Here is a 17,250-nt window from a genome sequence, read left to right on the forward strand (position 1 = left end):
CCTTTCTCTATCAAGAAATTAATAATTCTTAGAGTTTTAATAATGATAAGTCAGGGGCTAATAAAGGCAGTATTTTTTTTAAAATTAAATATTTCATTATTCATCAAAAGTCAAAAAAATATTAAATAATTTTTAGTTATTCAGAACATTTAAATTCTTATCATTATAATTCTCAATGACAATTAATTTAATTAATTTGTCTTAAGATTAAACTTAAATAATTAAAAAACATAACGTATAATAATAAAGATTAAATAATTCATTGATTATTATTTCAATTTTTTAAGTATTTAACGGCTAAATTTTCAAATTTAGACTTTGAATGTTGGTAATAATTCAATCTATACTGGTTTACTTATTTATTTTTTGTGGAAGAGGGCCGTAATGCCAAAGTACACATCAATGAAAGAACGTTTTATTTATAATTGTTATTATTATTACCTATATTTATTATTTATAAGATTTTTAAAAAAATATGATAACTTTTTTAAAAAGCGTATAAGTGGAATGAAAAATTTATAAAATAATATGTTCTAACATTAATCAAAAAAAGAAATCAGATAAAAAATAGGATGCCCTAAAATTCCAAATTTCATAATTATTAATTTATATATTAGAATTTTTATGTTATGTTATTACTTAAAATTATAAGGTTTTAAATAAAATAATAGATTTTAATTTTTAATACTTGTTACTATGTAAATTTAATGATGATATAGATATGCTAATGAACTATGTAAAAAAAAAAAAAAAAAAAAAAAAAAAAACGTCCGAAAAAAACACCGGGAGTTAAAGCCCCCAAAGAATGCCGTGAGAAAGAGCATGAGCAAAAAAAGCACCGGAAATAAGTCACCGAAAAAGTACCGCATTGAATATTATATAACTGTAACGCTCAATTCGATTCGATCCGTTGCATCCGTACGTAATGTAATTGAATTTTTTATTCGATCATAATTGAATATTTTTTTAAAAAAATAATTAAAATACATAGTGCAATTTAAAATTAACTAAACAGAAATTTTAAAACTTCATATATTTTTAATTGTAAATGCAATTAGATAATGCATAATAGAACTGTTATAAATTTTTTAATCAAAAAAACAATAGTTTTTCAGCAGTAAATCTTTAAATGAGTTTAAAATATGAACAAAAATGTCAAAGTATTTCCATTTAGTATTATTTTTAAGGAAATAACTAGTTGAAAAAGTATCACTATATGTATAGTATGTATTATATCGCAATCCAATACGTATGATAAAGGGAATTAAGAACGATTTTCAGAATTCTGAAGAATCCTATTAAATGTGTAAAATACTATGTGAAATGGGGAAGCTTTTTTAAATTAGACCTTATATATTAATTAAATTTCATTAAATATTTTATTACGCTCGAATAATTATTTAATTGTGTCAAATTCGAGTTAAACAGCTAGAATCTTTCGTTACATTTTCATAATAGTTAATAAAGTGCTTTTTTTACCGGTGCTTTATTCCGATCTTTTTCCTTTGGTACTCTTCTTATCGTTTACTTACCTGAATATCTACTACATTGAAGGAAAAGATGTTCTTTAAAACTTCTTTTAAAAAGGAAAATAAAAAAATAAGAGGCTTAAATAACTTAATTCTAAAAACATCTTTCATTAAAACCAAATACACTATCTGTAAAATGAGAATGTTTTAAAGCAGACGAAGGTTTTAATCTTTAAAAAAACAATTCAAGTTATTATTAGATAAAGCCAATTTGGCTTGACCAGTCTACCTAGAGTAAAATTTAAATCACTGAATAATTCTCAATTTTTCCATATTTTTATAAGGCCCGACAATGCAGTGTAAGAGTAACTTTCAATCATCTAAAAATGAAACTGGATGTGGTTATCGAGGCACCCTACCAAAAAGAGTTTATCCTCGGTAAAACAGTTGTTGTCGCCCGAAAAGATAAAATAGATAAGCTGAATTTCACAAAAAAAAAAAAATAATAATAATAATAATACACTGGTTATCATAAATTAAGGAAAAATCACAAAAATAGCGATAACTCTTTCAAAAGTAAGCCAAACCGTGCAAAATTTGCATATGTTGTCCACTAAGAGTAGCTGAGTAAAATTGCAATATGCAAATTAGTGGCGCTGCACTCGGCTTACGTCATCTGCCTGGAGCATAAAAGTCCAAGTTTGAGAGAAAGCACACAAATTTTACTGTGATTGCGACATTGAAAATCTGAGATAGCCAATTCGTAATAATGACCTCTAGGCATCATTTGCCTGAAGAACTACGATGGAGAGCCATCGGGAGACTAGAGGCAGGGCAGAGTCAATCAGAAGTGGCCAGATGGCTAAATGTGAGTCCATCTGTGGTTCATAGACTTTGGAGGCAATTTCAAACCACAGATTCGGCATCTAGGAGGTTCAGTCAAGGACGGCCAACTGTTACGACCAGTGCCGATGACCGATATTTGACATTAAGTGCACGCAGGAATAGAACCGCTACTCCGACACATCTTAGATCCTCTCTTGCTGCAGCCACCGGAAGGTTGGTGTCAACGTCAACTGTGCGCAGAAGGCTCCACGAAGGTGGTCTGTATGCGAGACGACCAGCCATTTGCGTGCCGCTCACATCACGCCATAGGAGAGACCGTTTGCAGTGGGCCCGACAACATGTCCACTGGACGTCAGATCAATGGAGGCCTGTTCTCTTTACGGATGAGTCCAGGTTTAGTCTAGAAAGTGACAGTAGACGTTATTTGATATGGAGAGAACCTGGGACCCGTTATCATCCATCAAACATCCGTGAAAGAGATGCATACGGAAGAGGCAGTGTCTGTGTTTGGGGAGGCATATCCTTAGGAGGGCGCACATACCTCCATGTCTTTCCAAGGGGAACCGTGAATGCTCAGGTTTATCGAGACAACATCCTTGATGCTTATGTGCGCCCATATGCCGGGGCAATTGGTGATTGCTTCCTGTTACAGGACGATAATGCAAGACCACACAGAGCTCGCATTGTTGATGATTATCTTCAACAGGAAACAATTACTCGCATGGAGTGGCCAGCTCGATCCCCGGACTTGAATCCTATCGAGCACGTTTGGGATGCTCTAGGGAGGCGTGTATCTGCCATCAATCCGCCCCCTCAGACCCTTGCCACGCTTGCAACTGCTTTACAAGAGCAATGGCTCTCACTTCCTATTGAACTGATAGACCGCATAATTGAAAGCATCACACATCGCTGTTTGTGCTGTATTGCTTCTAGAGGCAATCATATTCCATATTAAAGGTACTTTTTCTATTGCAAACCGATACTTCCAATTTGTTTATTTTATACATGTGCTAATTTCTATACTACTATTAATGTCTGATAATTTCTTTTTATGTTGTTTAATACCTTACTATGTGTTGTATATTGTGGGTAAGTTTCATAAAATTCCATGTGTAATTTCTTGAGTTATCGCGATTTTTGTGAATTTTCCTTAATTTATGATAACCAGTGTATATATATATATATATATATATATATATATATATATATATATATATATATATATATATATATATATATATACAGAAAGCTCTCAGAAAATTTAAAAATTCCAAGATCCAAAAGCCAAAGATGATTTTAGGACAATATCTTCACTGGACGAATTAAAAATGACATCACAAGCGCTTTTTATTTCCATTAAACTTTGGCCTTCCTTTATACAGGAATATTATGCCTTTTTGATAATTTGCATACAACTAATTTAACTTTTAACCACGATCGATTCTTAACTATGCATGTTTTTTTTTCTGAAATTTAACGACAATATTGATGATATATTTTTTTTAAGTTCTCCTTCTTTTGTATAGGTTATTTTATATATTTTAATTTTTGTTGTTTAAGGTTAGTAATCCTCAATTCTAATCATTATTTCAGGTAATATATGCCTGAATTAATAAAGAAATTACCTTCATCATATTTCGAGTAAAAAAATGAGTCATAAATGATAAGTGTAAAACACAATAATAAATAACGGTTAACTGCCAAGTAGGACTCTTTATGTATGGCCCTTATTGAAAAGCACCCATGCAAAACCCTATTATACAGTTTTAACCCCCTGTAGTAGATTTGGTGTGAAATGTTGCTGTCGGCACCACAAGATTTTTCTTTGATCTGTCCAATCTATTGTGCCCCCTGTCACCATACAGACGTCACTCAGGCCGGCCCCTCTTTGAAGAGGGGCCCCCCATGATGTCATGTAAATGGGGTTATACTTCTCATCTTAGCCGCCTCTCTTACCATTTGTTTTTTACCGCAAAACAAATCTTGTCTGCTTGGCGAAAAAAAAAGGAGCTTTATTCGTAGGGGTAAAGTTCAACCCCCCATAGCCAACATAATCATTATTTTAAAAGAGGTTTTTTTTTTGGAAGGCTACTATATTTGGAAAGTTATCATTGAAAGACATTGTTCCTTCCTTTTTTATACATATATTCCACTCTCAGAAAGAGTGGTTCAACTCCGAGCTATAATATTAACAATTTGAACTATAGTACTGCATAAATTTGCTGTGGTTTTAGAAAGGTGCTAAAATGAACCATGTTTCCGTTCAAAGTTGAGCAGCTGTATCTTGTAATGAAGTTTGAGAAATAAGATATTGGGGTCCAATTTAGCACCATATTTAATTTTGTCTCAAATATGAACGATATCATTGTTCAAGTTTGCACCATATCAAGGTTTAAGAAAGTTTGAACGCTATTACAGTTCAACTTAGAACCAGTACAGGTTATATCGTAGTTGAATTATATTATGGTTCAACTTAGCACCGTCTTAAATTAATAGAAAATTTTATGTTATTATGGTTCAACTTAAATCCATATTTAGGTTACGGAACGTTTGGGTGATATTATGGTTCAAATTATCACGATATGAAGGTTAAAGAAAATTTGCACGATATTATGGTTCAACTTAGTTCCATATTTTGGTAAAACAAAATTAGAATGATATTATAGTTCAAATTAACAATATATATTAAGGTTACAGAAAATTTGAACTATATTATGGCTTAACTTACAACCATATTACGGCTAAAGGAAATTTGAACGATATTATGGTTCAACTCAGAAATTTTTAAGGATATATAAGCATGTTTGGTTCGAGATTAAGGTTTTGGTTTCCTTTGGCACGCAGTTATTGTTTCAGAAATCTACTTTAAGAGGAAGCTATACCGAAGGAAAACTTTTCGTGCCAAATTCTGCTTCCATTGGTATTTAATAATTTAAGTTCCAGGGAAAAGTGAATTTAGATAAACCTAAAGTAAACCATGAAGTTTTAAATGCTGAAAAAATGTTTTCAAAGTATCAAAATGCAAACTTAATGCAGAATAACTTCCCAACTACGTAATCCTAAGTAAACCTGCTATACGTAGTTTACATTTAGTTTGAAAGAACAATATCTTTCTTCAGCTAATGAAACTTCGTGGCTTACTCAAGGCTTAGCTGAACTCATTTTTTCTGCGATTTAAGTTTAAAAATTACTTAAATAAGGAAAAGAGAATTTGATCCGCGGTTTATTATCTTTTTAAGCAATATGTTCTCATACTTACAAACTTCGAAGAAATAAATTCTTTTAGTATCAAGAACTATTTTTAATTTTCGCTTAGTCGCTTCGATGAATTAAGTTGAAATCATATTTGTTCAGCAAAACTGTTATAAAAGGATTCGTAGTATCGAGAGCAAATCAAATATCTGACTTATGATTTTAGCATAGCCTTCGACATGATAAGTTGAAAACAAATTTGTTTAGCAAAACTGTTATAAAATAGGTCGATGTATCAAAGGTAAATTGACTATCTTATTTATGATTTTTGCTAAGTCTTCGATGAATTAAGTTGAAATCACATTTGTATGGCAAAATTGTTATAAAATGTTTAATTGTATCGAGAGTAAATTAAATATCCAATTTATGATTTTAGTTTAACCTTCGACGAATTAAGTTGAAGTCGTACTTGTTTTCGAAAACTTTCATAAAATAAATAGTTGAATCTGAATAAAGGTTTGGGGGAAAACTCATGATAGGAAACTATGTGATTCGATTTCGATAGTCAAATACACATTTTATTTGATAAATTATTTGATTTAACGAACAGTTTTTTAAATAAACACTTAAACCTAAATAGTGATTTGATGAACGAAAATTTTAAATTACATAGATTATAAATGTACATGCCTTAAATTTTTTTTAAATTTTAAATTATAATTTTTTTTTGTCCAAACGTAAATTCAAATTCTTAAGTGAAATTAATTAAACAGAAGGTAAAAATGAAAACAACCTTAAATACATTAATTCAAATTGGAATAGCGCTCAAGGCAGCTAAAACCAAATTCAAATCATATAAACTAGTAATAATATAAATTTACTCAAAAATAATTTCAATAAAAATTACTCAAAAATAGTTAAATAAAATTAAATAAAATTTAAATAAAATTTAAATAATTTAGGGTTTTCCCTAACCCCATTAGCGGGTTATGGGTACCAGAAATTCAAAAAAAAAATATATATATTATTTTAACTGCACTCATGCCAACAAAATTCATTAAAGGTTTGATTTAAATAAAAAGATCAGCTAAACTACTATTTAAGTATATATGTCAAAATAAATATGCATTATTTAAAATAAGTGTTAAAAAAAGCGTGTTTTTTTTTCTTCTTCTTTTTTTTTTTTTAGATTTATTTGAATTTCTTGAACTATATTGATGATACCATTAGTTTAGTTTAATAATTTTTTATGAGATTTTCCTTTACTTTTCACTCTACAGAAAAGTATTTCCTAAATAAATTTACTATCTTTCTTTATTTACCGAAGACACAAATGTAACGAAAAAGAAATTTACAAATGATTTCAACTAATTTAAAACAGAACCAAAAGTACTAATCAACTTGACATGATTTAAATTAAATTGGCGCTTTTTTATACGATGAGTAGCTATAAAAAAACCGCCAAGACAGGTAACTTCAGAATTTGATTTGTAACCCTATATAAGATATGGAAGGTAGACAAGAAAGTTGAAGGGGTGTATTTATAGGGGCGTACGCCTCTTGTCTGTAGACTTATTAGTTGTTGTCGATCACATGAGGCGCCATGCTGGCCTTACCCCGTAAGTGTTCCAAATTATATCTTCGAGCAGCTCCTTCAACACAAAAGGAATGGAGTGCCTAGCCATTTTGCTGACAAAGCACGTAGTATTTTGAGGGATCTTCGCAAATATTACCATTATTCCATTCTTGACAGGAATCCGTGTGTAAAAGATTTTGTACATATTTGCCAAGTTCCTTGTTATGAAGGGATCAGTTTCTGACATGGTGGTTGCATTGTCCGCCGACCACCAACGTGAGGGTTTTCTTCATGTTGTGTTCACTAATTTTCATAGATTTAGTATAGATTCAGTAAAAATATTACTCTATAGGGATGGGCAAACTACGGCCCGCGGGCCAACTGTGGCCCACCTGAAGGTTTTATCCGGCCAGCGGAGAGAATTTTAACATGCCGATCCATGCCGAATATAAACAATAAACATCCATTTTCTTGTCTACTTCGTATAAAGCTATTTTTGTTCTTACTTTTTTAACAAAGTATTGATGATCTTCTTACTTTCTCTATTTTTGTTCTGCAAAACATAAATTGATGGAAATAGGCTGCTTCAATTGGTAAAATGTTGAAAGCAAACGTTCTTTATAGAATAGCCGCAGATTGGCGCCATCTGTAGCAGTTGTTTCTAAATATGCCAAAGTTAGAGTTTTACAAATCATTACCAAAAGCTAGTTTCCCAAAAATTAATATTTCATGCCCAGAAAATCAGTGCTATGTTTGCTACATCTTATAAATGTGAACAAGTATTTTCAACTATAAACTTTTGAAAAAATCATTTCGGAAGTAGACTAACAGACAAACACTTAGCCTTGAGCATTAAAATAAATACATCTCACTTGGAACCTCAATATAAAGAACTTTTAAAAATGAAATCGCAATTTTATTCATCTCATTAAATATTTAAATTAAAACTTGCATATCGTGGATGATCTGGCATGGTAACCAATCTTGTCTAAAATGTTTAGATTTATGGAGCTTCCAAGTTTCATCAAAATACACATACAGTCCGTGGTCAAATTATTATACGCACTATAAGATTCTGTGTAAAATCTTAATTATCACGTGATACTATACAGCTTTATTGTTTTTGCGCAACTGAAATCGTTTTGCACTTGCTTACGCTCGTGTATCGCACTAAATTAGGCGATATATAATATAAATTCGACTTCAAAATAAACATAATAAATTCAAATTACTTGGATAAGCTAGACGATATATTATATAATTATAGAATATTTATTATATCAGGTATTACATTATATTGTAAAAATTAGATCAAATTATTAGACGCATTGTAGTTCTTTTCTTTTTAATAATTTCATGTTTTGCACGAGAAGGTCAGGGAACTGACCTTGCATCAGAAGGGCTCTAGGTTCGAATCCTGGGTAAGGTCTAGATGTTTTTTCATTCTCTGTACTATCTGTCCTTACTGAGGCAGCAACGTTGGCCCACCTAATATGGTGCCTCTGAAAGAGTGGTCAACAAATGTGCCCCTCAGATGCCTGTATGACCCAGGTCATTCAGGCCTGGTGGGCATTGGGAAAAAAAAAGTTTTGCACGAATATGCAATGCTTTCATATTTAAACATAAATGTAATGGGTTTTTATTCAGTAGATTTTTTACGTTCTTCTTATTTGTATTTATTTTTAACGTATTGCATTACGATTTTAACCAATTGATGCACGAACGTAAGCAAGTGCAAATCGGTTTCAGCCGCGTAAAAACAATGACGAATTACGTAAGCTGGTTAAAAGGACCCTATACAGCGAGAAAAACCGTTCATGTCAAATTATGTTTCTCTTCCATATGCATTTTAAAGTTTAGAGAAAAGTGAGTTCGGGAAAGTAAACAATAAATAATATGCTGAAATAAAGTTTTCAAAGTATTAAAATGCAAACAAATTGTTGTAGGATTTGTTTTGATTACGAAGTGGGGAGTTTATCCAGTAGTAAATTGTTTGCATTTTTATATTTTGAAAACATTGTTTCAGCGTTTGAAACATTATGGTTTCTCTTTCTCGAACTTATTTTTCTCGAAACTTTAATATACGAATGGAGGTGAAATAGAATTTACCATGAAGGATTTCTCTCGTTGTTTAGCGTCGTCTAAAGAGAGGAGAGGGTTTGTTATTTGCTTATTTTTTCTGACATGAGAAAAAGAAATGTATGAGCAATGCTTACTTAAGATACTAAAATTTCCTTATCTTCAATTTTTTAATTTTTTAGGGAGGGAGAGTAAAAAGCATAACAAAAAAAATGTAAAGAAGAAAAAAAAAACTGCAATCGGAAAAATTTTAAATTTGAAATAAAAGTTAAATTTTGAATAAGAAGTAGGTAAAAAGAATTTTTTTCTTTACGAGTTTCAAATTTTTTAAAATATATTAACATACATTTTTAAGGGAATTTTTCTCTTCGATTTCAATTTCATCTAAAAATTATTAAAATTATATTATTTAAAGTAAAAGTCAAAATAAATGCACAAAAACAAGGGAATGCTAACTTTCAAATTCAGCATAGTAGTAGGTTTTTATCACCATCGTTAAAACAGCTGACATATTTTTTTAGTTTACGACTACCAATTATCAACGTTACGTGATTCTAAATTAGTAATTCCTGTTAACTCGCAGTCACAGGAGCATTTTAAATTGTATCCATTTAAGGACCCGCGAAGATTTGTACCCATCATCAATTTCGAAAAATTAGTTTTATTTCATTTTATAATCATCGTTGAACAGCCGACCCAATTTCAGGCTTACGATTACTAATGTTCAACTCCATAGCCTCATAATTTTGCACCCAATCTAGAAGAAAAGGGAATTCCTGGATTGGGAGAAATTTGCCTTCGTGGAGGACTTTTTGATGGAACTTACCCGCATTTGCGTTACACGGAGAGGAAGACCATGAGAATCTCGACGGTTAGCCTGACGGAGGAGTCTACCACTGAGGATATTTCACGTCAGCACTGTGGTCGGTGCAAGCCGGATACGGATTCGTACCGACCTGCCCTCACTGGGATTCGAACCCGGTTCACCTCATTGGAAAGCAAACGCTCTATCCCCTTAGCCATCAAGGCTCGTAAACTAAAAAATGGATCATCAGAACAAATGAGCAAATATACGTAATTAAAAACAAAAATATACAAACTGTAAATAATTGTCGACATGTTTCAAGCGCTCAAAAATAGGAGCCCATTTTCAAGACTTGCCGATGTAAAGGAGAAAACGCAAGAGTCATTTGAAATATATAGCGCAAAGTTACCAAAGAAAAATAAAGGGTAAAGAAAAGGTTTTCATTTTTCATTGGCAACTTTACGTTTTGTAATTCAAATCACTTTTATTTCCTCTTATTCACATCTCACAAGTCTTGAAAATGGCCGCCTATTTTTGAGTGCTCGAAACATGTCGAATGTAATTTTGAACTTATATATATTTTTGAAGTGAATGATGCTTTTAATCAAGTAATATCTTACCGTTTCAGTTTCTTGGGAATATATATTTAAACGAGATTTGCAGTAAATATAAAGTACCAGACATTGTTAACCAGTAGAATAACCTAAAGGTTTGAACATATCCTAAAAATGTTCTAGGAAAGAAGTGCAAAAAGTTTAATTGACGAAAAACACAGGAGGGGGGGGGGAGTCCAGATCTTTTAGATGACCTAAAACCAGATATAAGGAGCAATTTAAGGACCTAATATTATTTGAAATTTCTAAGTACAAGAAAAAGGCGACCGAAAGAAAAAAAAATGAGCGAAAATATTAATACAGGCTCTGTGAGGGCTGCAGTTCCAGAATGATGATACCCTCGCTTGCTGTCGATAGAGACGTAAACAGGGGATATGAATTTTTCCCTTCAATCATCATTATTTTAATTTTTGTATACAAATTTATAATGAATATTTAATTTAATTTACAGTAATATTCAAATTGTATTAAATGCAAAATCGTCGCTTAAACACTATACGAGAGCAAATCACTTTCTATTATATCTTGAAATGTTGATAATTGAAAAATGTATAAATTAATTAAATATGTCAGTTCGATTTCAGATTATTACTGATATAAAGTCATTTTAGGATTAATTCAAATCGATGATACACATTTCTAAAAAAAATGAACTTTATGTTTCAATTCATTTTATGAAATTTTGAGTATATTCATATTGTTTTGAGAATTTTCTGTTTTTTTTTCCAGTGGTTAAAACCCTTGACTTTTGAAACTCCTAGATGGAATTTTTTCCATTTTTTTCTTCCAGTGTAAATTTTCTAAATACTATTTTTTTTATTATTTATTTTTTGGCACTTTTACGAAAAATTTTGAAAATTTTATTTCAATGCCTTATGTCAGCATAGCTTCCCCTTCTAAGTAAACACATGCAAATTACAAACCCCTTCCCGACGTTAGGTGCATATGTATAAAAACGGTCCATAACTGACAATTTTAAAGTTACATTTACAAACCTCAGCATCTTCTGCAATATGATAAATGTTTACAATTTTAAAAAATTCATTTACATTGTGTTAAAAATTAAATTTACCATTCATTTAACAAAAAAAAAAAAACTTCATTTCCTTTTGCGAGAACCATTTATTATCAATCCAGCACACTACTTACAGCTCACTACTACTTGCAAAAATTCCACGATCTGTACTATTCAAAACTAATAATTTGTAACTTACATTTACAGACTTTACCATCGTAAAAAATTCTTTTTTATAAATTTTATGTAATGAAATTACAACGATGTGAGTAAAATGAAACTGATTTATTTTTAAAAGTCTCTTCTAACGCTTCACTAAACACTACACTAGTAACAAAAAACACAAGTTTTCATTCTCAATCCATAGGGCCTGGATAGACTGGGTGGTAGGGCACTGGGCTCATGAGGTCGTGGGTTCTATCCCCACCGGCCGAAGACTCCCCGTGTAGTAAATTGTGACTGATGCACGTTAAATCTATCGAGTCACAAAGTCTTCCATATTTCCATAACAAAATTAACCTCTGGGGGTACTAATCCAGGAGTTTCCTTGTCTTCTGGATTGGGATCAAAATTAAAAGAAAGCGGAGTTGAACATTAGTAGTCGTAAACCCAAAGTTGGGTCAGCTGTTCAACGACGGATAAAAAATAAGATGCAGTCAGTCGAATCCTAGCGATGACTAGTAGATACGAATTCCGCACCCGGCTTACACCGACCACAGTGCTGGTGTAAAATAGCCTCAGTGGTAGACCGATCATGGGTTAGAGTCTCCTTGTCAACAGGCTAACCTTCGGAGGTTTTAGTATTTTTCCTCTTCGTATAACCCAAACGCGGATTAGTTGCATTTAAAAGTCCTCCACCAAAGCAAATTTCTTCCCAATACTAGATCTAGGAGTTTCCTTGTCTTCTGAATTGGTTGAAAATTACAAGGTTAACGGAGTTGAACATTAGTACGTGTAAACCTAAAAAAATTGGATCGGCTGTTCATAGAATAAAATATAAAATCTCAATCCATATCAAAACTCTTAAAGGCGATTCAATCTTCAGACTATGCCGCTGCAGCTTTCAAAACCATTCAACCCGATTACCGGGTTGCATTCAAATCAACTCCTTTCAGCTTTCGCCACCGGTCATGACATTTTGTCAAATCGCATCAACTTCGACTCAGTTGCACACTTTTAAGAGAACACAGGTGCCGCTCTCTTGTACTGCTGGGCTATTGGATTGGTAATGACAGATCGCAGACAGTGTTATCCTTATCTATCACAACCACGGTGGCCTCTCTCTTTTTGAAATGATGGGTCTCTCATCAACTAAATCTGCTGATTTCGTTTGAAGAAAAGATCTTGTCTTTTCATTTGCTGCTACACATTAAGATTAAGAGATATATACAAGCATGCCCATTGCAGAAGACTGTTTTAGATTAGGAGGGCATTCAAATATGCGACATGAGAATAGAATGTGATGATGCGTTGCTAACAGATTCTATGAAAACAATGCCAATTCGCTGGTAGACGGCAAAAAATGACACTGAAAAAAGATATCGGTAAAAATGGTTCCTGGAAAAAAAATCCCTGAAAAAAAAAAGAATCTCAATGGGGAAAAATTTTTACAGAAAGGGACTTTTAATGGGACGTACTTCTTTTTAAGTTGAAGGCTTGTTATTCTACATTCTAAATATTTTTTTGGTAGACGGAGTAGATATTTACATAAACTAACTGAGGTACAGGAAAGGGAAGGGTTTTTTTTTATAATAGATATATTATTTTTAAATTTTTAAAAAATAAATTTAAATGATAAAAATTAGTTTAATTTTAATTTAAAATGCACCTTTTACAAATATTTTTTCACATTAAACAGTAATAAATTCGTAATTAATAAATGTCATAAGTAAGAAATATAAAATTAGTAAAAAATTATACATTGAATCAATGCGAAAACAGAAACTCGACTTTGAATAAAACAGGGAAAATACTTTGAATAAAACAGGGGAACGACTTTGAATAAAACAGGGGATTTCAAATATATTTCTCTACACAATTTTCTCAAAACTGGCACTGTTTTTTTTTTTTTTTTTTTACAAGGAATTTATTTTTTGGTACCTTTTTTTTAAATAGTATATTCAAATTCACTCATCATATTTTGCATTAGGATCACGTAATATGCTAATCATATTACGTGAAGAATGGACACTTATTTAAAAATATTAATCAAGAGAAATTCTTGCTTTTTAAGGGGGACTAATGCAAACTGAAGAATAAATGAAAAAAAGTATGTATGAAAAATGAACAAATTAATCGAGATTCATTGTAAAATTAGTAATTTTAATAACGCAGTAACATCGCGAATTTGTAACTCGATATTATTGGTACTTAAAACAATCAAGTTAAAAGTATAATTCAAGGTAAAGTAATATTTATAATTATTACTAAAAGTATTAAGGTATTATAAAAATATAAAATGTTATAAAAAGTATTTAAAGTATTCAAAATTCAAAGCAGAATATCAGTAACAAAAGTGGGAAAAATATACCTTTAATCCACATTGTAAATACACAATTGTATACAATTTTTTCCATAAAGTTAACCTAATTCCATAGTTCTTCTATAATTTAGTTCTTTACCCAGATAATTCTTAACAGCGAGATGAAATATATATAGATAAAAATTATTGCTTGCCTCGATTTTAAGAACCTTACACAGTGGTTTTTATTTTTCTTGGTAAAAAAAACTTCGAAAAACACCTTAAAAAAGTATACATTTCTATGAATTAATGAACAGTACATTTCTTTCAGAGGGAATAAAAATAAATAAACACTTTATTAGAAACCTTTACTAATCATGAAACAGTTCTAAACATGATGCTATACAAATCACACACAGCCATTTATTGTAAGTTACTGCAAATCACCATATAATAATAAAAAATTCTGAATTAAAATTGCAAGCATATTATACATGTTAGAGGTCTTCAATACGTGTCTCGATGACTCGTTGAATAATATTTTGCAACAATAATTGAAGAAGAAAATTGTAGAGTTATGTAGATCATATAACTGGGTGCGTAGCCAGTTTTTCAATCAAAAAATAAGCACCTTTTAAGTACTTTTCAAGCACACAGAAAATATTTTTAATCACCTCAAAAAAAAAAAAGGAATCAGAATTAGGATCTGTGCAGTAATAAAAATTATTTTTTTCTATCGTTTAAAGTACTTAATTTATAAACATAAAATCAATGAAATTCAATAAAATTTTCAAAAACTTGACATAATCATGATGGTATAACCTGATAAATATATCTGATAAATATTGCAGAGAAAATAGTGAAAATAATAAATTTTTTTTGTAATTTGGAACAACAAGCGATACGACAAAGAAAAAAATCTCTTATTAAAAGATAGAAAATTAAGCACTTTTTACAAACACCGAATAAAAAAAGCACCTTTAAGGGCTTTTGAAAAACGTAAATCAAAATTAAGCACCTTTAAGCACTTTTTAAAAACGCTACGCACCCTGTATAACATAATGTATAATATAAAATGATATAATGTAATCAATAGTGCATGAAGGATTATTTAAGGCGGTTTTTCGAAGGCTCCGTTGTCATGTGAAATTATGCCTTTTTGCAAATAATATGCAATTTTTAAAAGTGCTGTGAGTTACTGCTACTGTTATATCAAGTTTAACCTAAAGTAACCGCTGTCTATACAAAACATGAATATGGAAAAAAGTCACAGTTTTTTTAAAATAAAAAGTGGTAGTGATTTAATTTTTAATTATTTGAAAACTTACTCAAATGCAGCATCACCTGGACTCATAAAAATTTGCAAAAACTGAGAATAAGTCAGTGATTTTGATAATTTTCATCTAGGCGCAAAAATGTCCCTCTGACCCAAAAGAGTGAAGATGAGCTAAATGACCCGAATGTGTCGCATAATCGTGTGACAGATAATTGCATTTTTTTCTGTATCACTTAAGAGGACTTTATTAAGAAATATTTCGTAACTTTTGTACTCTTTCTATTTATCCTAGTCAACAAAATTAAGCAAATTACAAACCTCCTATGGGCCGTGGTTGCTCAGGGGATAGAGCACTTGCCTGCCAATGAGGTAAACCGGGTTCGAATTCCAGCGATGGCTAGTCGAAATGAATTCCCCACACGGCTTTCACTGACCACAGGGCCGACGTAAAATATCCTCAGTAGTAGATTGATTATAGATTAGAGTCCCCTTGTCATCAGACTAAACGTGGAATTCGTGGTTTTCTTCTTCATGTAACGCAAATGGCTGTTGGGTGGGCTGTTCAACGACGGTTATAAAATAAAAATAAAATAAAATTTTTTAATTCATGTCCATATCTCAAAATCATATAACACAATAGGTCGAATTATCGATTTATACATCAGAATTTTAAGTTGAATGTATGTATAGCTAGATCTTAACAATTTTTGTAAAATTTATTAACACCTGTTTCCAGTAGTCCTCCTTGCACTGATTTTTAATTTAATCTCATTAGTTTGGCAGTTGGAAGCCTCTTTTTATTCACAAGACAAGAATAGACAAATAATCCTTTTTTGATACCAAAACTCATAATCGTCTTTTTTTTTTTTTTTTTCACTTTACAAAATGTAATCCAAACATCTCGACCACTATTTCTCACTCGTCTTCCAAACGTTTTGTTGCTAATCTTCGTGTTAATCTAGCTTTAAAATTAATAAAAGTGCTTCAAAAAAAGCCTTTGAGCGGCGAAAACTTCGAGTAAAGAGCGAGTGTCAATTCCAGATAATCTTAGATTAGAAAAGTTTAAACTAATTCATCATTTTGAGTTTTCATCGCGATTTTCTTTTCAGTGACCGCCAAAGGATATTCTCACGGATGTTTTTAAAAATTCTAATTCTGTTTTCTGAAATTCTTTTCCCACGTTGAGAATATATTCGGTTATTTCGATATTTTCAAATAATCGTTCGAATTACGGCGATTTAAGTTATAACGATTTCGTTACAAAATTAAAATTACTTCATAAAACATTAAGAAAAGTGCTGTCAAGACACAGAAGAATACAAATTTAAAATTATTCCCAATTATATTTCTTGTCTTCTGGGTTAGTTCAAAATTACAAGGCTACGGAGTTGAATATCAGTAGTTTTAAAACCAAAAACTATGTCGACTATTTAACACTACGGGTATAAGATAAAATAAAATTTTAAATTATGGAGTCATGGTGGCTCAGTGGATAAAGCGTTCGCCTTCCAATGAATAGAACCGGGTTCAATACGAATACCGCATCCGGCTTGCACCGACTACAGTGCTGACGTAAAATATCATCATTGGTTGACAGATCATGGGTTAGAGTTCGCTTTCCGACAGAATAACCTTTGGTTTTCGAGGTTTTCCTCTTCATGTAACGCAAATGCGGGTGAGTTCCGTCAAAAAGTCCTCCACGAAGACAAAATTTCTCTCACTACTTAATCTAGAAGTCTCTTTGTTTTCTGAATTGGGTAAATTTAAAATTATATATAGTTTATTTTATTTTGTTGAATAAATTATTACTGGTTTATAAATTTAAAATGGGTCGTAATCATTTTGGTCAAAATTGGTCGCAGTCATTATTTGACACAGGGAGTGATTAAAGGCAGAAAAGAATTACTAAAAATAGTA

Source organism: Parasteatoda tepidariorum, chromosome 10, assembly GCF_982258835.1.
Source record: "Parasteatoda tepidariorum strain Cologne lab strain chromosome 10, Ptep-v5.0, whole genome shotgun sequence".
NCBI classification, from domain to species: Eukaryota; Metazoa; Arthropoda; class Arachnida; order Araneae; family Theridiidae; genus Parasteatoda; species Parasteatoda tepidariorum.